Source organism: Rhincodon typus, chromosome 11, assembly GCF_021869965.1.
Source record: "Rhincodon typus isolate 14 chromosome 11, sRhiTyp1.1, whole genome shotgun sequence".
In the NCBI taxonomy this organism is placed as follows: domain Eukaryota; kingdom Metazoa; phylum Chordata; class Chondrichthyes; order Orectolobiformes; family Rhincodontidae; genus Rhincodon; species Rhincodon typus.
In genome coordinates, this window is record NC_063342.1 from 14,014,163 (window position 1) to 14,039,162 (window position 25,000).

The 25,000-nt window shown below is 39.6% G+C and overlaps 1 protein-coding gene across 1 annotated transcript in view; it reads left to right on the top strand.

Moving 5' to 3' along the window:
- Positions 1 to 25,000, top strand: part of LOC109933950 (zinc finger and BTB domain-containing protein 21) — a 178,671-nt gene that overhangs the window by 54,266 nt on the left and 99,405 nt on the right. The window lies entirely within an intron of this gene.

Below are 25,000 nucleotides of genomic sequence, written 5' to 3' on the forward strand. Positions count from 1 at the left end.
AGGAAATTTAGGGTTAAGCTTATTTCTATGGTCCTGTGATGGCATTGGTGCTATTAATCTTAATTCAGCAACCAAATTAATAATTGGTCTCAGGCTTTGAGATGCATTCGCAACGATTCAGCTGGTATTTCAGTCACAACATTCCCAACAACAGGAACATTGACTGGGATTCTCAGACCGACAGGGTTCTCACACACTGGCCAGAGAATGAGCAGGGAGTTCATGTCAATCCCCTTTCCTCAAACATTTGAGTGACCAATGTCAAGCCTTCCTGTGATTGAGTTCTACAGTGTCAAAAGCTGCTGTCCAGTCAGCTACTGGCAGTTCCTCGTGGTGCTAGGGCCAACATGAGCAAAGTTGGTGGTAATACACTTGCTGAAGGCCCAGGGTCATCATGGAAGCCCAGGTCGAGTGAACATGGGATGGGGGAGAGGGGGGGGAGAGGAGTTTGGTTAATACAAGTGTATGAATTCAAAGATGCCGAAAAGTGAGGCATAATTTTTAAATAATTTAATCAAAAGTTAGATTCTGATATATGGAGAATGGTAAGAAATGTCAGCTGTGTTAAAACCCTAGGTCAGAAAGTATTCGGATTGTTGGCTGATTAGAAGCTTGAATAAGCAATTTTGTCTGCTGAACTCTGTGATACGACAATAGCAAAGATAGATATCTATCTCATGTTAACTATGTTAGTTAGCTCAAGGGTCTTCTACTTGATAAACAAGAACACCATTCATATTTGCAGTACTGTATTGAGCAGTAATGAAATAATGGCTAACCAGGTCAACAATGAAACGTTAAACATTTAGGTTTGTTAAGATGAGGTTTCACCCAACTGCAGGGTAAACTAAACATTCAGCTAGTATGGCATAAAGCTGAACTCAGAGGGTATGAGAAAATAGTGACCTTCAACACACAACCAAGAGAAAAGAAGGTGACTATGATCAACAGGAATGAACAGCAACAAGAGTAGACCAGGAGACAACAGCAGACCAGGAGACAACAGCTCAAATCGATCAGTGTTCATAAGAACAGATTGTTGTCTTGCTAAGCACCATTTTGTTATACTAGAGCTTGAGGGGAGGCAATGGCCTGGTCGTATTATTGCTGGACTGTTAATGCAGAGACACAGGTAATATTCTGGGGTTCTGGGGTCCTGGGTTCAAATCCTGCCACGGCAGATGGTGGAATTAAGAGTCTAACAATGACCATGGATCCATTGCCAATTGTTGGAAAAACCCATGTGGTTCACTAATGTCCTACAGGGAAGAAAACTGCCACCCTTACCTGGCCTGGCCTACATGTGACTCCAGACCCACAGCAATGTGGTTGACTCATAACTGCCGTCTGGGCAATTACGGATGGGCAATAAATGCTAGCTGAGCCAGCATCGCCCTCATCCTGTGAATGAATTAAAAAAAAAGCTCCCCACTGCTTCTCCCAAATGCTTTGTACCTGGTATACTGTAAACTAAAGATCGTAAGTGTTTAAGGAGGCCCTCTTCTGCGTGATGCCGGTCTGTGTCTGATCACAAGAGAAACCACACCGCACCACCCACTCCAATATGTTCCCCATTCCAGGAGGCTGTTCAGGAAGCACAGGAAAGTTTATAGCTCCCATTTAATCCTTGAGCTACCACTAAATTGCAACAGGCTTGGAGGCAAAGGAGCATTGGTCTTAGAAGCAAAAGTAGGCCATTTGGCCTTTTGAGCCTGACCTATCATTCAGTAAGATCATGGACTATCTGGTTGGTGTCTCAACCCGATCTCCTCTTTCCTGTCTGTCCCCATAACATGTGACTTCACTGTCTGTGAACAATCCATCAAACTCGGCCTCGAATAAATTCACTGACTCATTGGAGGAAACATCCTCAGGGTAAACGTTATCCCGTCCACACAAGATTTTACACATTTTAGGAAAATCAGCTTTTCCTTCTTCTAAACTCCAGTAGGTATAGGCCAAACCTTTTCAACCTTTCTTTATAAGATAATCCTAAGGTTAAGATAGAGTGTGATGATTGAACTTCCTCTGAACTGCTTCTAATGCAATTGAATTTTTTTTTCCCCTAAGTAAAGAGACCAAAATTGTACACAAAACTCCAGATGTGGTCTCACCAACATCCTGTACAGCTGCAATAAATCTTCTCTGATATTATATTCCATTCTTGTTGGAATAAACTACAACATTCCATTTGCCTTCCTCATCATTTCTTGCACTTGCATGCTATCTTTATGTAATTCAAGTACCAAGACACACACATCCCTCTGTACCATCAAATTCTGACAGCTTTTCCACTTACACAGTATACTGCTTTTTAATTCTGCGTGCAAAAATGGACATGTTTTATTTTCCCCAGATACCGCTATTTGATAATTATAGTCATGTGTACCAAGATAGTGAAAAGTATTGTTTTGTGTGTTAATGTGACAAATCATATCTTACACAAGTGCACCAGGGTAACAGAACAAAATTCAAAATACAGTGTTATGGCTACAGAGAAGGTACAGTGAAAGATCAACTTTAATATACGAGAGGTCTGTTCATTAGTGTGATAACAACGGGTAAGAAGCTGTTCTAAAACCTGTTGGTACGTGTTTTCAAACTTTTGTATCTTCTGCCCGATGGAAGAGAGTATAACTGGGGTGAAAGGGGTCTCTGATTATGTTGGCTGCTTTTCAGAGACAGCAGGAAGTGTAGACAAAATCAATGGAAGGAAGGCTGGTTTTCGTGATGGACATTTACCCATGTTATATTTCCATCTACCAAATTAGCAACCATATATTCAGTCTCCTCATCCAAATCTTTGATACAGCTTATTAATACCTAAGGACCCATCACTATTCCATGTGGCAATCCAACAGTTAAAGCTTTCCAACCTGAAAAATATCCATTTATCCCCACTTTCTACTTCCTGTTTGGTAACCAATCTTTTACACTTGCTGATATGTTACCCCATTCGGCAAAATTAATGACTCTTTACCTAAATACTTCTGGTATTCAGAACAAAAAAAAATAGAAATAATTGGTATGATTTTCTGGCCATATGGAGACATAGTTACAAGGAGATCAAAGCTGGAAACTAGTAAGAAATTATCTCTGATTGGAAGGTGTCGAATCCACGTGGATGGAAATAGAAATAACAAGGGAAAGAAGATCCCTGTGGCAGTAGTTGAGAGAGTATTGGCAAAGATCTGTAGCTCAGGTTGTGGATGAGGTTGTTGACTTGCTCACCGAGCTGGCTTGTTCTCGTTCAGATGTTTCGTCACTATGCTAGGTGACATCATCAGTGGAGCCTCCGATGAAGCGATGTTATTCTACTCCGCTTGGAATTTATACTGTACCATCTATCGGACAGACAGGAAAGAAACTAGCCATCAGAATACACGAACATCAGCTAGCAGCAAAACGGCACGATGAACTCTCCTTAATATCTGTACATTCCGACAATGAAGGCCATCAGTTTAACTGTAACCATCGTAGCCCAAGCCAAACATAGACAAGCACGGGAATTCCTAGAAGCATGGTTCTCCACCCATACTTCAATCAACAAACACATAGAATTGGACCCCGTACAGATCAAACCCGGAAATGACACTACTCACCATAACAGACTGGACAGTATAAATTCCAAGCAGAGTAGAATAACATCGCTTCATCGGAGGCTCCACTGATGATGTCACCTAACATGGTGATGAAATGTCTGAATGAGAACAAGTCAGCTCAGTGAGCAAGTCAACAACCTCAGTAGTTTATAGACTCCCTAACAGTGGCTATTCTGTCGGACAAAGAATAAATCAGGAGATAATGATAGAAAGTAAAAATAAAGGCACTACCATAATCATTTATGACTTTAATCTTCATGTAGATTAGAAAAATCAAATTGGCAGAGGTAGGCACAAGCAAGAATTTGGGGCAGTTTCCTAAAACAATGAGCAGTGGATTCAACCAGAGAAGAGGCTATTTTAGATACGGTAATCTGAAATGAGACAGATTTAATAAATGACCTCAGATAAAATATTCCCAAGGAAAGAGTGACCATTTCTTGGTAGAATACAGCATTCATTTTGAGTTTGAGAATATAAAACTTGGGTTGGATGCAACTGTGCAAAACTTAAATAAGGGTAAATACAAAGGAACGAGGGCAGAGTTGGCTGGAATGGACTGGGAAAGGAGTTTAACAGAAAATAAATGATTGATGAGAAAAGGCAAACAATTAAGAAAAAAATGTTCATGGCTCACAAGAAATATATATCCTAGTGAGAAAGAAGCAATCTAGGAAGGGGATAAACCAATCATGGCTCACCAGTAATTTAAGGGCAGTATCAAATTGAAAGGAAAAAAAAACATACAATGTGACAATGATTAGTGGTGAGCCAGAGGATTTGAAAGTTTTTAAAACCAGCAATGGATGACCAAAAGTAATGAAGAGGGAGAAAATAAACTTTGAAGGTAAACTAGCAAATAATGTAAAAATGGACAGTAAGAGCTCTTTATACGAGAAGGAAGAGAGAGGCCAAAGCGCATATAGGTTTCTTAGAGAATGAGGCTGGCAAAACAGTGGGGAACCAGGAAATGGCAGATGAGTTGAAAAAATATATATTGCAACAGTCTTCACATTAATAGTATTCCAGAAATACTAAATAATTCAGGAGCTAAATGGGCGGAAGAAATATATACGATGATTATCACTAGAAAAATACAATGAGAGAAACCAATGGGTCTAAAGGCCAGTAAGTGCCCTGGACCTGATGGGTTGCTCCCTATGATATTGAAAGAAATAGTGGATATACTGGTAGTCCTGTTCCAAAAATCCTTAGATTCTGGAGAAGTCCCAAGAGATTGGAAAACTGACAAGCTAAGACATTCATTCAAAAAAGGATGGAGGCAAAAAACAGGTCATCATAGGCCAGTTAGCTTGACATATGCCATTGGGAGAATGTTAGAGTATATTACGAATGATTTAATAGCTGGGCATTTAACAAGATAGAATATCATTAAGCCGAGTCAACATGGCTTCATGAAGGGGAAATCATGCCTGACAAATTTATTAGAATTCATTGAAGAGTTAACAATCAGGATAGTTAAAGGGGAAGCAGTAGATGTAATGTATTTGATTTCCAAAAGGCATTTGCATACAAAGCAACTTAATAGATAAGAGGCTATGGTGTTGGTGTAGTATATTAGCATGGATGGGAGATTGGCTAAGAGAAAAAAGAAAGTTAGGTTAAGGGAGACATTTTCAAGATAGTGACCTATAACCAGGGGAGTGCCACGGATCAGTGCTGGGGCCAAAACTATTTTCAATCTGTGTGAATGACTTGAATGATGGAAGTGAACATGCTACTGTTAAGCTTATGGGTGACAGAAATATAGGTGGGAAGGCAAATGGTTAGGATGACACATGTAGAGGGATGTAGGTAGGTTACGTGAGTGGGCAAAAACTTAGCAGAAGGAGTATAATGTGGGAAAATGTGAGGTTATGCACTTTGGCAGGAAGAATAGAGGAGCTGAACATTGTTTAGGTGGAGATAGGCTGTAGAAAGCTGCAATATAGGAAGGAATTGTGGGGGGGGGGGGGGGGGTTGGATCATGCATGAATCATCATGCATGCCTCACAAACAAGTCAAGCAACAGCCTGTCATACTCAAAAAAATCGTATTTTACAATGTCACAGATATCACCATCCCTGAATTTGTCCCTTTACATTAGCAGGTCAGACCCAGTAGAGGTGGAGGAAGATGTTGACCTGGGAACCTCAAATGAATCCTCAAAATTGACTCTGGAAACTGTGAAGTCTCATGGCACCAGGTCAAACATTGGAAAGGAAATGCCCTTTAGATTACTACATACAGCCCTCCTTTAGCTGATGATTCTGTGCTCGTCCATGTTGAGCAATACTTGGATGAAACACCGAGGGTGGTAAGGGCACAGAATGTACTGTGCGTGGGGGGATTTCAAAGTACACCATTAAGAATAGCTGGCAGCAGCGGTACTGACCATGCTGGTCAAATCCTGATGGACAATGCTGCTAGACTTGATTTGAGACAAGGTAGTGACGGAACCAACGAGAGGGAAAAGCATATTTCACCTCATCCATACCATTTTGCCGGTGCAGATGCATTTGTTTATGACAGTACTGATAAGAATGACCTCTGCATAATCCTTGTGAGACAGAGTCCCGCCTTCATGTTGAAAATAACTTTCATTATATTTGTGTGGCACAATTACTATGCTAAATGGTATATAGTTTGAACAGATTCAGCAGCTGAAGATATAGCATGAATGAGGCACTGTGGACCATCATCAGCAGCAGGAGAAACATACTCCAATCAAATCTGCAATCTCATGGCTGGAGCTCGTTTCCCTGGAGAGTCGGAGGCTGAGGGTGACCTTGTAGTGGTTTAAAGAATCATGAGAGGCACGGATAAGGTGAATTGCCAAGGTCTTTTTCCCAGGGTCAGGGAGTCCAAAACTAGAGGGCATAGGCTTAAGAGGGGAAAGATTTAAAAAGGGACCTGAGGAGCAATTTTTTCCACATAGAGGGTGGTGCGTGTATGGAATGAGCTGCCAGGGGTGGTGGTGGAGGCGGGTACAATTTTAACATTTAAAAGGCATCTGGATGGATACATGAATAGGAAAGATTTAGCGGGATATGGTCCAAATGTTGGCAAATGGGACTAGACCAGTTTAAGACATCTGATCAGCATGGACGAGTTAGACCGAGTGTCTGTTTCTGTGCTGTATAACTCTGGCTCTATATCCCCCACTTGACTACTTCTGTCAATCCAGGGATCAACCTTGGTTCAATGCAGAATGCAGAAGGGTATGCCAAGAGCTGCACCAGGCATACCACAAGATGAGGTGTCAACCTGGTGAAGTTATCAAACAGGACTACTTCAGTGCGGAACAGCATCAGTAGCAAGTGGTAGACACAGCTAAGCGATCCCACAACCAACAGATCAGATCTAAGGTCTGCAGTATTGCCACATCTAGTCATAAATGGTGGTGAGTACTTAAACAACTCACTGGAGAAGGGGGGCTCCACAAATATCCCCATTCTCAGCTCATCAGCGCAAAAGATAAGGCTGAGAGCATTCGCAACACCATCAGCCAGGTGTGCCTAATGGATGGATGATCAATCTCAGCCTCCTCCAGTGATCCCCAGCATCGCTGATGCCATTCTGCAGGCAATTTGATTCAGGACTGTGATGGAATACTCCCCATTTACCTGGATGGGTGCAGCTTTAACAACAACAAACATCCATTCCCTTCACCACCAATACTCAGTAGCATCAACATGTCCCATCTATAAAATGCACTGTAAGAAAAACACCAAGGTTTCTTGGACACCACCGACCAAAACTCTGAACACTGCCATCTAGAAGGACAAGGGCAATGAGCAAATGACACGGTCATGAATCTCTCATAAAACCTTCATTCAGCCATGTATATATTTGAAGATGGTGAATTCATAGTCGATACATTACATGGAATACAAAGGCAGGGAGAATTTAAAACTAGTATGCAATACAATGCAACACAGGAACAGGTCCTGTGGCCCAACAAGGCTGCACCAATTCCTAATCCTTATTAATACCAACTACTTATTGCCCATGTGCAGTTTCTATCCCAATGTTTGCCTCCTGTTCATGTGTCAAGTGAAATATGCCTTAAACATTGCTAAAATGCCTGCTTCCACACCTCCACTGGCAGTGCTTTCCAGGCACCCATCACCCTCTCATGTGAAAAATTTTCCCTGCACTTCTCCCCGAGACTTTTCCCCTCTCACCTTGAACCTGTGCTCTCTTGTAGTTGATCTTTTCACCCTGGGAAAAGAAGCTTCTGACTATCCACTCTACCTATGCCTCTCATAATTTTGCAGACTTCTGTTAAGGTTGCCCTTAACCTCTGTCTTTCCAGTGAAAACAGTCTGAATTTATCCAAACTCTCCTCATAAGTAAAACCCTCCAGAACAGGCAATACCCTAGTAAACCTTCTCTATACCTTCTCTGAAGCATCCACATCCTTCTGGTTTTGTGGCTGTATTTTGAAACTGGTAAAATCTACATTTAGGCTGTAGGCTCCCAAGGTGGAATATGAGGTGCTGCTCATATTCCCGACCTGAAATGTTAGCTATCCTGCTCCTCTGATGCTGCCTGGCCTGCTGTGTTTCTCCAGCTCCACACTGTGTTACCACATACTTCTCGTACTGCGGTGAACAGAACCACATGCAATATTCCAAATGTGGCCTAACTAAAGTTTTGTACAACTGTAATATAACTTGCCAACTTTTATATTCAAAGCCTTGGCCAATGAAGGCAAGCGTGCTGTATGCCTTCTTGACCACCTTATCCACCTGTGTTGACCTGCTTGCCCAGATCCCTGTGTATGCCAATGCTCCTAAGGGTTCTACAATTTATTGTATAATTCACACCTGAATATGATCTTCCAAAATGCATCAGCTTGTATTTGTCCGGATTAAACTCCATCTGCCATTTCTTTGCCCAAATCTGCAATCTATCTATATACTTTGACAATCCTCCTCACTATCTGCAACTCTGACAAGTTTGCAGTTGGGTTTTTTTTAGAGGGTTTACCCCCACAAGGCCTAGCAAGATTTATTATCCTATCTTATCTCATTACCTACCCACTTTGCCCCTAACATGTCTGTCAAGTTCAGTTTCCACCCATCTTACCACACACTGCTCCAAGGACAACAAGCTACTCTGCATAAACTGAAAGTCTGGTATCGCTTGTGAGTGTGTCATCTTTGAAAGGCCACTGTCCACCTAGGTGTCATCTGCAAACTTATTAAACTACCTATATTTCCTCCAGATCTTTTATATATTACAAATAACAAAGGTCCCAGCAATGATCCCTGCAGAACACCACTAGTTATTTATCTCCAATCTGAAAAGTACCCCTTTACCACTACTCTATCTTCTATGACCAAGCCAGTTTTGTATCCATCTGGCCAGCTCACCCCGGATCCCACGAGACTGTGCCTTCTATACCAGCCTGCCATGAGGTACCTTATCAAATGCCTTACTAAAGTCCACATAGACAACATCCACTGCTCTTCTCTCATAAATCATTCCTGTCCTCAAAAAGCTCAAATCAAGTTTGTGAGACATGATCCTTCCCACACAAACCCATGATACTTGTCACTAACAAGTCCATTTGCTTCCAAATGTGAATAAATCCTGTCTCTCAGTATCTTCTCCAAGAGCTTCCACCACTGACTTCAGGCTCATTGGCCTATAGTTACCTGGATTATCTCAGTTTCCCTTCGTAAACAAATGAACAACATTGGCCATTCTCCAAACCTCTGGAACTTTGACTGAGGCCAAAGAGGATTCAAAGTTATCTGTTAAGGCCCAAGTTGTTTCCTCCCTTTGCCTCCCACAGTAACCTGGGATAGATCCCATCTGGACCTGGGTAGTTATTTACCTGAATGTATTTCAAGACACCCAACACTTCCACCTTCGTTATGTTGACCTGACCAAGAGTATTCACACACAGTTCCCTAACCTCAACATCTCTCATGTCCCTCTCTTTGGTGAACACTAATGTAAAGTACTCATTAAGGATCTCACCCATTTCCTCTAGTTTCCTCCTTTATCCTTGAGTGGGCCTACTCTTTCCTTAATTACCCTCAGGCTTCTAACGTATGTATAAAATGCTTTGGATTTCTCCTTAACCCTGCTGACCAAGGACATTTCATGGCCCCTTTTGCCCTCTGAACTCCCTGTTTGAGCTCCTTCCTACTTTCTTTATATTCTTCAAGATTTTGTCTGTTTTTAGTTGCCTAGACCTTAGGTATGCTACCTTTTTTTTGACTAAGCTTATATTTTCCCGTTATGCAAGGTTCCCGAACCCTATCATTCCTGTCCTTTATTTTCACAGGAACATGCCTATACTGCACTCTAATCAACTGGTCCTTAAAAAGGTTCCAACATGTCAGATTTACGGTCAAACAGTCACTCCCAATCCACATTCTTCAATTCTTGCCTAACTCGATTATTGTCGGCCTTTCTCCAATTTAATACCTTCATCCAAAGTCAACGCTTGTCCCTTTCCATAAGTATCTGAAAGCTGATGGAATTATGGTCACTATTCCCAAAATGCTCCCCCACTGAAACTTTGATCACCTGGCCACGATCATTTCCCAATTTTAGGCCCAGTATGATCCCCTCCCTCGTTGGTCTCTCCACATACTGTTTCAAAAAAAAGGAAAAAGCCTCCTGGACATACCTAACAAATTTCTCCCCATCCAGCACTGAGTCCCAGTCAATATGGAGCAAGTTAAAATCACTCACCACAACAATCCTGTTATTTTCACATCTTTCCAGCTGGCAGCTGGGAGGTCTGTAGTAAAATCCCAGCATTTTGATTGCACCTTTCCTGAGCATTATCCATAATGCCTTGCTGCAAGATCCCTCCAGGATGTTCTTCCGCAACATAGCTGTGATATGCTTCCTAACCAGTAATGCAACTCCCCCACCTCTTTTGCTTCCTCCTCTGCCTTGTCTAAAACATCATTACCACAGAATGTTAATCTCCCAATCCTGTCCCTCTTTCAACCATATCTCTGTGATAGCAACAGCATCATAATTGCATGCATTGATCCAGGCTCTAAGTTCATCTGTCTTATCTATTATGCTTCTTGCATTGAAGCAAATACAGTCCAAGCCTCCAGTTCTGCTGAGCTCAGCAACCTCTCCCTGACTGTTCTTCCTCTTAGCTATATTTGCATTAGTCTCAAGCTCATCCCCAGTCTCTATACTTATTGACCTGCTGTTCTGGTTTCCACACTCTGCCACACTAGATTAAACCCTCCCAAGTGGCACTAGTAGATTTGTACTTGGCTCAAGACTGTCAATGTTTATGAGAAAACTATCTAAAACTTGAACTGCTTAAACTTGTACACTTAAGCTAGAAAAAAAAAGTGTTCAGAAAGGTAATGAATTCTAATTCTTCAGTGTGTGTGCTTTCTGATCTATGATCTCTTGTGGATTCCTTGAAGGAACAGAGGAATAGGGGCTCTGAAACTACCAATGTGACTTTAGCTGATGACCAAGAGGTGCAATCACCTGTTCTGATTAATTGTCTGCTTTTTTTTTGAGGAAGTGCGCCCCATTTTTTGCTTCATTGGGAAATCTTGTGCAAAATATCTTAACCTCCTGCCCTACTAATGTTCCCTTTGTAATCATGTGATTTTGTACATGTATGTTTCACAATGTGTCAATGTAATTTTTAGATATTCTTTAACCAGTCATACAGCACAGAATCAGACCCTTCAGTCCAACTTGTCCATGCCAACCAAGTTTCCCCACACTAAATTAGCCTCATTTGCCCACATTTGGCCCATATCCCTTCTAAACCTTTCCATTCACATATCTGTCCAAATGTCTTTTAAATGTTGTAATTGTACCCATCTCTACTACTTCTGCTGGCAGTTCATTCCATATACACACCACCCGTGTGTGAAAAAGTTGCCCCTCGGGTCCCTTTTAAATCTTTCCACTCTCAACTTAAACCTGTGCCCTCTGGTTTTGGACTCCCCTGCCATAGGGAAGAGACCTTGACTATTCACTTTATAAAATCATGAGGGGCATAGATAAACCTCTGAGGTTACCCCTCAACCTCCAATGCTCCAGGGAAAAAGAACTCCAGCCTATCCAGCCTCTCCTTATATCTCAATTACTCCAGTTCCAGTAACATTTTTGTAAGTCTTTTCTACACCCTTTCCAGTTTAACAACATCCTTCCCATAGCAGGGGGACCATAACTGTTCGCAGTACTCCAAAAGTAGCCTTATCAATATCCTATACAATCGCAACATATGATATCCCAATTACTGTACTCAATACTCTGACCAATGAAAGCAGGCATGCCCAATGCTTTATTCACCACCCTGTCTATCGGTGATGCCACTTTCAAGGAACTCTGTACCCGAACTCCTAGGTCTCTCTGTTCGACAACACTTCCCAGACCCTACCATCAACTGTGTAAGTCCTGCCCTGGTTTGTGTTACCAAAATGCAACATCAAGCATTTACCTAGTATCAAAATCCATCTGCCATTCCTCGGCCTATTGGCCCAGCTGATCAAGATGTCGTTGTACTTTTAGATAACCTTCTTCACCGTCCATTATACCACCAATTTCCCATGCACAAGAACATGCTGACTATCCTTAATGAGTCTCCAAATGCATGAAAATCCTGTCTCTCAGAATTCCCTCTAACAACTTACCCACCACTGACGTAAGGATCACCTGTCTGGAGCTCCCTGGCTTTTCCTTGCAGCCTCTCTTAAAGGCACTACATTAGCCATCCTCCAGTCTTCCAGCACTCACTCACCCATGGCTGCTGATGATACAAATATCTCTGCTGAGGGCCCTGCAATTTTAATCCTGGTTTCCCACAACATCCTGGGATACACCTGATCAGGTCCTTGGGATTTATCTGCCTTTATGCATTTTAAAAACCTCCAGCACTTCCTCTTCTGCAATGAGGACTCTTTTCAAGACATCACTATCTATGTCCCCAAATTCCCTAGCTTCTGTGTCTTTCCCCACAGTAAATACAGACGTGAAATATTTGGTTAGGATCTCACCTATGTCCTCAATGAGTTCAGACATATTGTGACACATATCTGGGGCAAGAGGACTAGTAGGTCTTCTGCAGCAGTGACTGTATTTAATGCAATCTGGAATTGGCTCATTGACGAGAGTATCTTTGTTCCACACTTTTGTCTTGTATTGGAATACATTCATAACTCAATTGGACTTCAGTTATTCCTTTAACATATTTGTGTATTGATTTGCTCTTGTTCTGATTACCACAGCACATTGATTTTGCTGCACCCCTTTTCCCCCAGTCTGGAAGCTTGTTACAATAGTTAGTCCTGGTGTTAACCACCTCATCTCAAAAGCAATTGTGAGCTTAGGTTACCAGGTTGTCAGTTCTAAGTTGATTTGCTGCTTTGCTGTCTGCTGTTTAAAATCTCTCCTACCCTGTTTATCTTTCTCTTCATCACTCAGCAGATAACCCAAAAGCTATTTTCTGTATTTGTAACTAAAACATAAATTGCTGGAAAAACTCAGTCTGGCAGCATTTGCAGCGAGAAATCACTTATCATTTCGGGTCCAGTGACCGCCCCTTCAGAACTGATGGTAGCTGGGAAACAATTGGTTTTTATGCAGTAGGGTCGGGGGGAAAGAGGGTAAGGAGTAAGCCATAGGTGGAAGTAGAGCCCAAAGAAAAAAACGTTTGGACAGACAAAGGGTAACAGTCAACCTAGGAGAATGAATAGCTGCTAACAAGGAGTATTAGTGGCTAACAATGGGTTTCCTGGCCAGCATCTCTGTCTCAGTGATCCAGTGCAAGCTAGAAGAACACCTTATTTTCTGTTTAGGAATTCTACAGCTTTCTGGACTCAATATCTTGTTCAACAATTTTAGGGCATGAACACCTTCCCCCACCCCTACATACCAGGCTTTGTTATCACATGATCTGCTATTACACGCAACCCATTCTTAGCGGGGTCTCCTGGTAATTGGTGAGGAGGCAGTTCCTGGTCATGGTAGGCTCGGGGCTGAGGGCTTTGAGGTTGCACAGTGGGTTCAGCACACGACCCAAAATTGGCGGTGGACCCAGCTATGAAGATAGAGTTGCCACTCTTCAGGCACTGTGCTGTTTGGTCTGGCATAAGTGGTGAGGAGGTGGCAGAGGAGGAGTGGCAGCACAGGTGTCAGTGATCCAGCTCAGGGCTCATGGCTATGGTAATAGTTGAAGCTTTTCACTGCATTATTCACTGTGAAATACAAAGGACAATAATCCATCCTTCCTTAATTAAGTGCAGTTCCACACCAAATCCCGCATAGCAGTGTCCTATCCTCAGTAGCATGGTTTAAGCTACATTTTCTAATGACAACTATCTGTACATTGTGCAATTAACACAAGAACAAACTTGATAGGCTCCTGATGAGACAAATATGTATTTATATAGTGTATTTAATATAGGAACGTGTTCCAAGGCTCTTAACATGAACACCAATCAAAAAGCAGATATCAGTGACAAATGATTAAAAATAGATTTGAAGAAGCATCTTAAAAGTGCAATAAAAGGTAAAGAGGTCAAGAGATTTAGGGACGGAATTCCAGAGCCTTGGGTCAAGGAAAGTGAAGCCATGCCTGCAGCTAAAATCAGTTGTGTGGGAAGCCAGAATTGGAAAATTTGCAAAAATCTCAAAAGTTTGTCATGCTGGAGAATGATAGAGGTTATGAAAAGGATTAGGATTTTTTTTTTTTAAAAAAGGAAGCATTATCAAACTGAACTAGTGCAGAAAAGCAAATGCTGGGGTTAGGACTGACAGATATTGGGAGCAGATTTTTCGGTGGCCACAGGTTTATGTAAGGTGGAAAGTTGACCAATGACAGCATTTGAATTATCAAGTCTAAAAGGTAACAAAGGCAAGGATGAAGGTTTCAGTAGCTGAGGCAACATCAGAGTTAGGTGATGTTATGATGGTGGAAGTAGGCAGTCTTGGTTAAAATGTGGATGTGCAGTTAAAAACTCAAAGCGGAGTCGAACATAACACCGAGCTTGCAAATGGTTTTACTTAGTAGAGGGTAGTTGCTAGGGTTAGAAACAGTGGTTATGGATTGAATTTTGTGGTGGGGACTATCCTGATTTAGAATGATGCTGCCATTCCTTCACTCTGTTGCTTTGTCAAAATCCTGAGCGTCCTAACAGCACTGAGTATAGCTCCACCATATGCACTGCAGTTGTTCAAGGTGGCTCATCTGCACACTCTCAAGGAAGGGGTGATAAATGATTAGCAACACAACTTGCTAAGTGTTTGATTCTGTGGGATAAAATGAACAATGTTCTATCCCTCTGTGATAATTTTTTTCTTAAAAAAAAAAACTTGTCTTTAATTAATGGAAAGATTACATTGGACATTCACTACTAAAATCTGTCCATGATGGTTTAACACTTTGACCAGGGTTACTCACCCAGCAGCAGTCTCCAGTGGGATGGCAAAATGACTGTAGACTTCATTGGCTGTAATACATCATCAATTGATTGATTACCTACTGTAGTCATGCCAAACATTGAACAGAATTGTGGAAGGGGAAGGGCTATGGATAAATTAGTGAGATAAAATGATTAGAATCACTCAGCACATGAATATTGTGACAGGGAAGTCCAGGCTGTTTCAGGATGGAGGATTCTCAAATGAGATTGTGTTGTGGTTTTATGTTGATTTGTAGGCTTTTAAAAATTAAATGCAAAATGAGAGAAAAATGACATCAAAATCTGTTAAGTTCAAAAACAACTCATTTATTACCATGTCTTTATAAATGTATTACACAAAGACATTGAAGTCAAGTGGTTAATTTGAGAGCAGAACAGTCAAAAGCCTAAAGCTATTGGTTAATCTTTGGTGTCTGTGTGAGCACAACTACTGCATGACAATGTACAATCGGTATTCCTCATTTTGAAAATAGAGTCCTCAAAATAACCACACCTCATTTAGCATTTTTTTAAAAAATTAATTAATTTATAACTCTTTCCAGTCCAGATTGAACAAACAGGTCCAATTCATGTTAAAGACAAGGAACTTGAAGCTTTGTACAGTTTAATTTTGTGACTAAATGTACAAAAAAAAATCTGGAGACCAGACAATCACAAATGTTAGACTCTTCACAGATTTAGTCAGACTTTTCAGGTACTTTTTTGACTTTGTTAGTAAATAAAACTATAAAGTAACAACACTTTTGATAATGGGTTTGAAAGGGCTCAAATGAGGTTTTCTTTCTATGCAGTCAACATATTCTGAGAAAGAGAAAGCAACATAGATCAAAATGACCTCAAGTTTAAAATACATTCCACATGATCAGTAGTATATTCTAACATTAAATCTTTCAAATGGACACCTGGTTTGTAATGCATAAAACTGTAAATACAACTTGACATGCAAAAAACACCAAAAGGTATTATGATTTTTGTTTTAAAAAGTAACATGGGCAAACAATTAAAGATTGTAAAAGGATTAACAAATGCATTTCTGCAGTAAGAATTCTTAGGGATTGCCACTTTCTGTGCTGTTAATCCCAGACTTAAGGGAGCTTTTACTAATTTTCATTACCTACCTTCCCCCTGTTTTCCCAAAAGCTACTTGTCAATGGTTTCACAGGCATCAGCAATTTTATGTCTAGCTTCAGCAGTGAGTGCTGGTAAGCTATTCAAGTTTGATAGGTCTGAGCCCATCCTCACCCAAGAGATAATGGACAGGAAACCAGGTTAAAATTTTCCTCAAGTAATTCAAGTGCTCTACAGTCAGTTAAAACTTCCAAATGCTGACCCCACAACCAACACTTTGCACAGAAATTAAATGCAGAAATGAAATCTGGTATTATTTGAAAACCCTTCATAACTCTGGGAAGATGCATTTTTTTGTTTTAAAAATCAAAGACTTGTGGATTGGCTGGTATAGGCCACAAGAAACCTGAACAAGACTCTAACTTTTATGATGGCTGCTCTCTATTCTGAGCCAATATTAATTGTGTCAATGCTGTCATTCACTGGGCCTGCAGTGTTATCTTAGTTTCTTCATACACAAAATAACAGCAAATACAGAGCAACAACCATCTGATGGCAAATGGAACATCCAAAACAATCTTCAACTGAGTTAGTGACCATGTTGCACAATGCCCACTTTCACCCCCTCCCATATATATTTACATCATAAATTTGCAGATAAGATTAACAAAAAATGTACAACAAAATAACAAGGAAATCAGAAGTTTTGGAATTACACAGCAGTAAGAATGATAGTCAAAAGGCAGATGGAAAGTTAGATCTAATGATGGTCCCCCTAAAAAGCAAGTTCATATTTCTGTCAGATGAGGTCTGAACAACTCTACCACGATTACTGCTTTTTTAATTTCAAATGTCCAACTTTCACTGTTCATGTTCATCAACAAAAATAACTTTTAGAACATTTATGGTCTGGCTTAGTTAAAAGGCAAACAGTAAATTGCAAGTTACCGCTTATATGTCTGAAACAAACTCCATGCTTTCATACTCCTAACTGAATGATCTCTTCCAGGCTGCAGTAGCATTTTTGCACTTTTTACAAAGTATAGTACACAAGTATATTTTTCACATTTCAAACAATAATCACGAAGAGAGTGTTCTTTCTTATGAATGTAGCTCTGATGATGAATCATGCATCAAATGCATTATTGGGAAAATCCCCTTCAGCATTGCAAAATCCACATCTACTCAAAACTCGATACAGTCTTGTCTCAAAACATTTAGTGTTCACACGGAAAAAGAAAAGAGTCAGCTGGATTTAAATACCTTTCTTTTCCAAGTGGAAGCATAATGCTGCAATTGTACACCATTGTTTTATTCATCGCATTTTTGAATAAATGAAGTGAAGTCAACAAATGGAATTAAGATAGCACCTTTAAGAGAGTAAAATATGCCAAGGTGCTTCAAACAGGCACATAAGCAGACAAACTCTAGTTTGGGAAACTTCAACATGCATCATTCTCCACCTCAATATGGTCTTCCCAGTGAGGAATTGGCAATGGAGAATTAATGTTCCAAGTCCTCACCTAAAGATTTTAGCAGTGGTAAGAGGTATAGAGTGGAGAACATAAGACAAAAGCTAAGGAAAATGATACATGTTTTTAAAGCAAGAAGAGGGGAACAAGGAAGCAAATGCCAATTCTGTGATCGGTCTGTAGTGGAAGGCAGGTGCTACACTAAAGGGAAACTGAAAAGCATTTCTCAGTGTAGAGGAAAAACAAGCCAAGATAATCTGCTACTGTATACTCCTGCATGTTATCAAGCATGTGTTTTTAGAGTAGCACTGGCACAGGCTTTGAAACAGTTCATTCTCCAGGTATGGTGCTTGATTAAAGCTAAGAGGATAATAAGTGCTGTTTTCTCCTTTCCTTTGCCTGAACCTTCGTTCATATACAATTGTAGAAACCTGTTCAGGCTTGCCTATCTTAAGCTTTCATATATAGCTGGGTCTGGTTTTTGCTTGTTCCAAGGAGTAATTAATTCAACTGTACTTACTACTTGTCCTTCAAACAGCTATGAATTAGAATAAGGCAAAATTAGTATAGTTATTATTTCTGATCTGAGTAAATATTTGACATCTCTACAGAGATTTGCCAAGAGAAAAACGCTAAATTCCAAGCCCTGGAAACAAATTTTGCTGGGTTAATTCATTTTTGTATCTCAGAGGAAATTTCCAACTATATATTGGCAAGTGTCGCATTACGGTTGCAGAGAGTTCAACATGTTAGGGTGCGTGTGGATTAATGTGCAAGAAACAAATGACACGTAAAGAAGATAGATTAAGAATCTTTTAGTGCAGAATAGAAGCAGGGACATGATTATTCCTCGAATTCAGGGATTTTCTCAGCTCCTAAAAATATTCATTGTAATAACAAAAGCAAGAAACTAGGGTGGAGAAAAAAAAATGTTTAAGAAGTGTCCAGTTTAAATTGGATTAGAAAATTTTGGCTAACTCAGAAACCTGGACTGTCTAGAAGTGGGAACTGATAGGTAGCCTCCTTTCTAGACAATTTTGAGCAGCAATGGCAGGGAGCATGAATTTAAAAAAAGCTGATCCAGACCATCTCAATCCACACATCCATCTTGTCAGAAGAGTGTGTACTGGAAAATTGCTGAAATGGAGTGCAGTGGAGTATGATCATAAGCAGTGAACTGCATGAGGAAACAGAACCTTTCTTCACAGTTTGGTTCTAATGAAAATCATTTAAGCAAGAATAGATTTCCTCCTTTCCCAGCAGGAGGAAAAAAGATCAGAATAATTTGAGGAAAAAAATGAAAACCATGTTTATTTAAAAACACAAGTTAACTTTTTAAAAAAGTAATTGCAAATTCATGGACAGGAAGGTAAAATCTGAAGGAAATAAAGTTACAATAATTAATCCAGATTATATTCTAATTTCTCTAAACACAAATCTCTTAGAACTATATTACCATCTCAGGTTCCAAAAAATCAATAACAATTTATTTCCTTGTTATTGCATGGCCAAGCAGTTTTTTTTTCCCCCTGACAGGGATGTATTTAACGGAGTACAAAAACTGCAATACATTCATTTTCTGCAAAGATCATTACATCTGTATACTCTTCAATTATGAAACCTATCTGCAGGCACTTAGATACAACAGTAATCCATTTATTTTTGGTGCAAATTATTTTTACTCAGCTTTCATAAATTATGACACTTCCAGGGCAGGTGGAACTTGAAACTGGACTTTCTGGCCCAGAAAACAGGGTCAGTACCAGTGCACCCTAGGACCCATCCATCCCTTTATATGCAGTGAATCAATCATGTTTAAGTAATTCATTCAAGCCCATTCACCTGTTAATTTTTGCTTTCTCAGTTTTTGCGAGGGATTTCAAGGCTGTGAAATAAACACATTTTACCATTTGGCAATCAGTTTCAGCAATGAGAATTCCAAGCTCAGTTACACAACAGATTGGACGCAGAGTACAGAACCATCTGTCTGTCTCACAAAGCCTGCCAATCCAACCCCAAAGAGCACAGTGAGATATTTTCCCATACTAGCCAACTCAAATTTTAGTGCAAAGTCGTAGGCTGTTTTGTGCTGAGTTTCACGCCGACTGTGAACTGGGTTGCTGCTGCCCAAATACATGTCCAACTGAGCATGTCTGGCTGGCAGTGCAGAATGGAGGAAGAATAATTTCATCTAGTGTGCAATCCAAATCACAAAGGTGAAACAAGAATGGTAATTCATGGAACCACTTGATTTCAGCCTCTTTTTTTCAAAACCCTTCACCAACACATTAAGAGTTGTTTTCAACGGCTTGCATTGACTGAACTAGGCTGACAGGTGGGAGACACTTACGGAAATGGTAGAGTCTATGACTCACTGAAGTGTTTAAATGTTCCAGTTAACAACACCACAAATGCAAGTGTCGTGCAACAAACCTAAAAAGAGATCAGGCCAATGTAGTGTTTATGGGCACTTTGCTTAATAAAAGTAAGTCAGCTTTGAAAACAGGTTCACATATTCAAAAGAAACGAGATAAAGACTGTGTCAGTGTGACACTGTGCACAGGAACTTTCACACACACTACATAATTGTACAAAATACAAAAAGTAAAAGGGATAGCTCCACCAATGGATTTTTCCAATGACTATGTAGTACATTCTATGGTCTGAAATGATTTCAAACACCTCATCCTAATACACTGTTAAAAGCATGTGTAGCCATAAATATAGCCATGTAACTGCAAGCACCAATTCAGATAAATAAAAAATCCTGTAACACAGAAGCTCAAAATAAAACTGCAACTTGATTTGTAACAGAAAATCTCAACTATAAAATCAATGGCAGCAATTTAAATAGCTCGACACTGTAAAAAGAGAAAACGAACAAAGAAATGTGCAGGGTGCAGGATGCATTCATCCACAGGTTCCAAAGTTTTGTTTTTATTTGCTTTCCAGCCAAATGCATTGCAACACAAACTTTCCCCAAGCATCACTGGTGTCCCTCTCCCCACTTTTGAATTCTTAAAACATGCCAACAAAAACAAAAGAAAGAAAGGAGCAATTTTACATACTTGAAAGAGATCAGAACCCAGTAGGTTGTAGGTTCAAGCCCCAAACCAATGAGTTCAGCACAAATCTTCCAGGCTGACAATGCAGGGTTGCACTGAGGGAATATGGTAAATTTATATTGCCAAATCAGGATGGTAAATTGCTTGGAGGGGATCTCACAGGTGGTGGTCTGCTGCCCTTGTTCTTTTAAATGATAGTGATTGTAGGTTTGGAAGGTGCAGGCCAAGAAGCTTTGATGAATTTCTGCTCTGCATTCTACAGATGGTCCAACACTGCTGTTACTGAGCAACGGTGGCAGAAGAAGTGGACGTTTGTGGGCTGGGTCAGCTGCTCTGTCCTGGATGGTGTCAAGTTTCTTGCTTCAAGATGCACTAATCCAGGCAGGTGCGGAGTATTTAAATCAGACTCCTGATTTGTGCTTTGTTGATGGTGGACAGGATATGGGGAGTCAGGAAGCAAGTTAATCGCTGTAGGATTCCTAGCATCTGACCTGTTGTAGCCACTGTATTTATATGGATAGTCCAGTTCAATTTCCTGTCAATTGAAACTTCCAGAAAGTTGATAGTGGGGGTTCAATGATGGCAATGGCATTGAATGTCAAGGGGAAATGGTTAGATTATCTCTTATTGGAGATGATCATTGCCTGGTGTTTGTATGGCACCAAGGTTACTTGGTGAATTTCCATTCACAATATTTAATTTCCTTGGTAAGTTCACGAAATGATCTCTACCACGTCAAGATCACAGAAGAAATTGATAGAAAAGTACATTTCATTTCTCAAATAAAAGAAAAAAGTGTGAACATCAAGCGCTCCTAAGAATAACACAGAGAGGATTAACAAGGCTTCAACTACAATCACAACTCAGAAATGCAATGCTTAAATGGAGCAACACAAATTTCTGATACCAATTATCCTGTGGATTCTCAGAAAGTAACACAAGTAACCTGTGGGCTGCTGCATGAATGACTTGCGCACACAAAAATATTTTCAAAAGTTTATCTTGTATGGAAATCTTATTAGCAGGTTAGATCACTTAGCACTTTAATATTACGTTAACTACAAACCTTAAAACCTTCTTTGCAAATAATATTATGTACCTCCTCCCTCTCATTTCTTTTGCCATTCTCCAGTTATTGAAAAATGACACGCTCCTGATAGTATGTGTTGTAAACATCTATATCAAACCTATATTTTCTCTATGACAAGATAGAAACAGATGAGGCCATCCATCTGGTGAAACTTAATTCAACAATCCAGCAGCCCTGACACTTGCCACTGTAGAATTCAATTGTATTCTCAAAATAATCCTAGGATTTTTTGCTGACATTACACTAATTGGAAGTCCATTGTCCACATTCATCAGTCATGGAAAAGAATTTGCTAGTGACAGTCCTAAAGTTAAATTTAGGAACTTCAATATCCCACCTGCATTCCCCCCCACCCACGCCAGTTCTACTTTCAACGTACTCTTCACAACCTTTCACGCCTTCATAAGATTATATAGCTTCCTTTCCAGGCTGAACACCTGTCCTTCAGCTCCAAGTCTTCCCTCATAACTTGGACCCTGTCACTAGGTATCAAGCTTATAGCTATTCTCCATGTTGTCTTCTGCACCAAATGCTTCTACTGCGTCTTGATAACTGGAACTCTAAGCAAAATTCCAGTTGTGACCAGACTACAACTCCACATAGTTTGATAGCTACTTTATTTGACTTATTTCCACCACTATGCAGCTTTACATTCTATTTGCAATGTTCAATTGCAGCTTAAGACTAAATTATTTATTTGATGGCAAATGGAAAACTACTGATTACCGGACCCAAGACACCAACACTGGAGGCTGTCGTACTGTGACTCAGAATTTGTACTATAAAATATCAGTTACATTATCATTTGCATTTGTCTAACTTACTTTTTCTGGTAAGCAAAATACTCTAAAATGTTAGTTACAATGCCACAAAACCAGATTTTGTCATGATCATTTTTTCTATTAAACTATTCAACTAAAGCTTGAATGAATTAGCAGCCTCCTGAGAATCAACAAAGCAATTATGATAGCAAAAATTGTTCACAGAACATATACAGAGGCTTCCGACATTGTCATAGTAAACCATTTCCCAAGGATTTTGAAAAGAGTCTCCATTTTAATGACTTGAATTTAAATATATAGTTTATTTTTCTCCTCTCTCCCCAAAGCACATTTTTTCTCCCTAAAAGTAGTCACTAATTCTGACTGAAAGGCAACACAAATTCTTCAGTGCTTTCAAAAAGTGACAGCTTTCTCATCAACATGCACTCAGCAAGCTTTTCCACTACTGGAGAAAACCAGTCAGTCATTCATTCATCCATCCATCCATCATCTGTACTAGAGATTTTCTATTACTAATCACTACAGAGTAACTAGAAGTAGGAGCAATGTCAGATTTTTGTCTTAGCTTAGAAATATTTAAGACAACCATATCACTTCAATCTGCTCTCTTGTATAAAAATCAGATTTAGGACCCTCTTGACCTTCACATGGTGCATTTAAAGCTGAGGCACAAGCAGTACCATGACTGTCAATATTAGTCAAGTTCAAATTTGATTGCCATTACAATCAAATAAGAAAAAAACTAGGCAGTATTATGATCTCCATCTAAGCTAAAGGGACACATTCCAAAGTAAATGATTACATGCATGTTCAATTGTGTTTTGTTGATGCTTCAAAGCATGAAAAAACTGCAAGTTGTAAACTGGCTAATGCAACAAGTTAATTGATCAGGATGCACATTAGAAATCAACTGGGTATTGATATGGCATGCTGCAATGAAGATTATAGCAATGTTAAACTGAGCTACATAAAAAGAATACAAAGAATTTATGAAATTATTAAACTTGGAGTTAATAAATTCCATCAACATAAATCAAAATAGAAAAATGGGAAAACAGAACATGTCTGCCACTAGCATAATTAATTATTTCCTCTATACGACATGGCAAATGTTTCTAAGCTGAATCATCTCAACAATAAATGCAATGAAATCTTGCAATATAATTCATCCCTCCCCATAAGTGATGAGATTTTTTTTGTCAATTAGAGTTTGAACTGTTGGTAGTCTTAATCTTTTCTTTTGCTTGACATCAGACATATTACAGGGAAAAGGATTAACTCTTTACCACAAGTCTTTTCTCACTAGCCGATTAAGAAAGTTACCAGCCTGTTTTCGAGATTGGATAAATTTGAAAGACTGAAAATATATACTGGAATCCTAGAAATTTCTCACAACCACTGTGGGATGAACTGAACATTAAAATGTAACTAATGTGTGGGTTGGGGTTCAGGAATTCTGAATCACCCGGTTATGCCAGGCTTTCAGGAATATACAAATTTAGAGACTGTGTACTTATTGGGCAATTGATGTAAATTCTGCTTTCCTGATATCCTAATACTATGCTAATACTGATGAAGGGCAAATGCTAGGAGATCTTCAGGCAAACAAAACAATGGTCAAGTCAAGCTTCCAAAGTTTAATCACAGCATAGTGAGTAAAAGTCCATGGACAAATTTTTTTCACTGCACCAAAAACCATAAGAAACATTTCAACTCCTTTTGATTCCTTTACCAGATCAAAAAGATGATTTTATAAGAGGACAAATAACAAACTGGGCATTTCTTTAAAAATAATTAACTGTGTACACATCAAATCATGAGAGAATATTCTAGATTTGAGTTCTTGATTAAAGACATCCTTAAAAAAAAGCATAATAAAAGTCAATTTATTCTGATGGGATTATAAGGGATGGCATTTTACAGATAAAAAAATCCTCTTCTTTCAAATTTTCATTGTGTGTCTTGAAGACAGCCAAGTTGTCAATCTTTACGCATGACATGGGGTAGAATAGTGAGAAGAGAGAAGGGAAATCACAGGCAAAGCCAATGTTGCCCTCAACTGATGTCGAGGAAAGTGCAAGTGTCATTTGGGGTCACTGAATACAATAAACAACAGCAAAACAGGGGTGTTGTAGCAAATTGTAGCACCTTTTACTACTGTCTTATGTGGGATCAGCTGACTCAGCATACACTAGCATCAAATCTTCGTAAGACTCGGAACAACACTACGATATTTGAATGTACCTTGCTGATTATCTAAAAACTGGAGTAGAAAAATGTTAATCATTTAAAAAGATTGAAGTGGACAGTAGATTCCCCCAATATTACTGTAATGAAAGAGTGAGCATCCCATAAAACAAGCTGTCATTACCTATAACCAAACATGCATTATTCATTAGAAGCTTCAAAACCATCTGGTGCAAGTATTATACAGATTTGAAATTAACAAATATGGAAAATAAATAGCAGACAAGTTAATA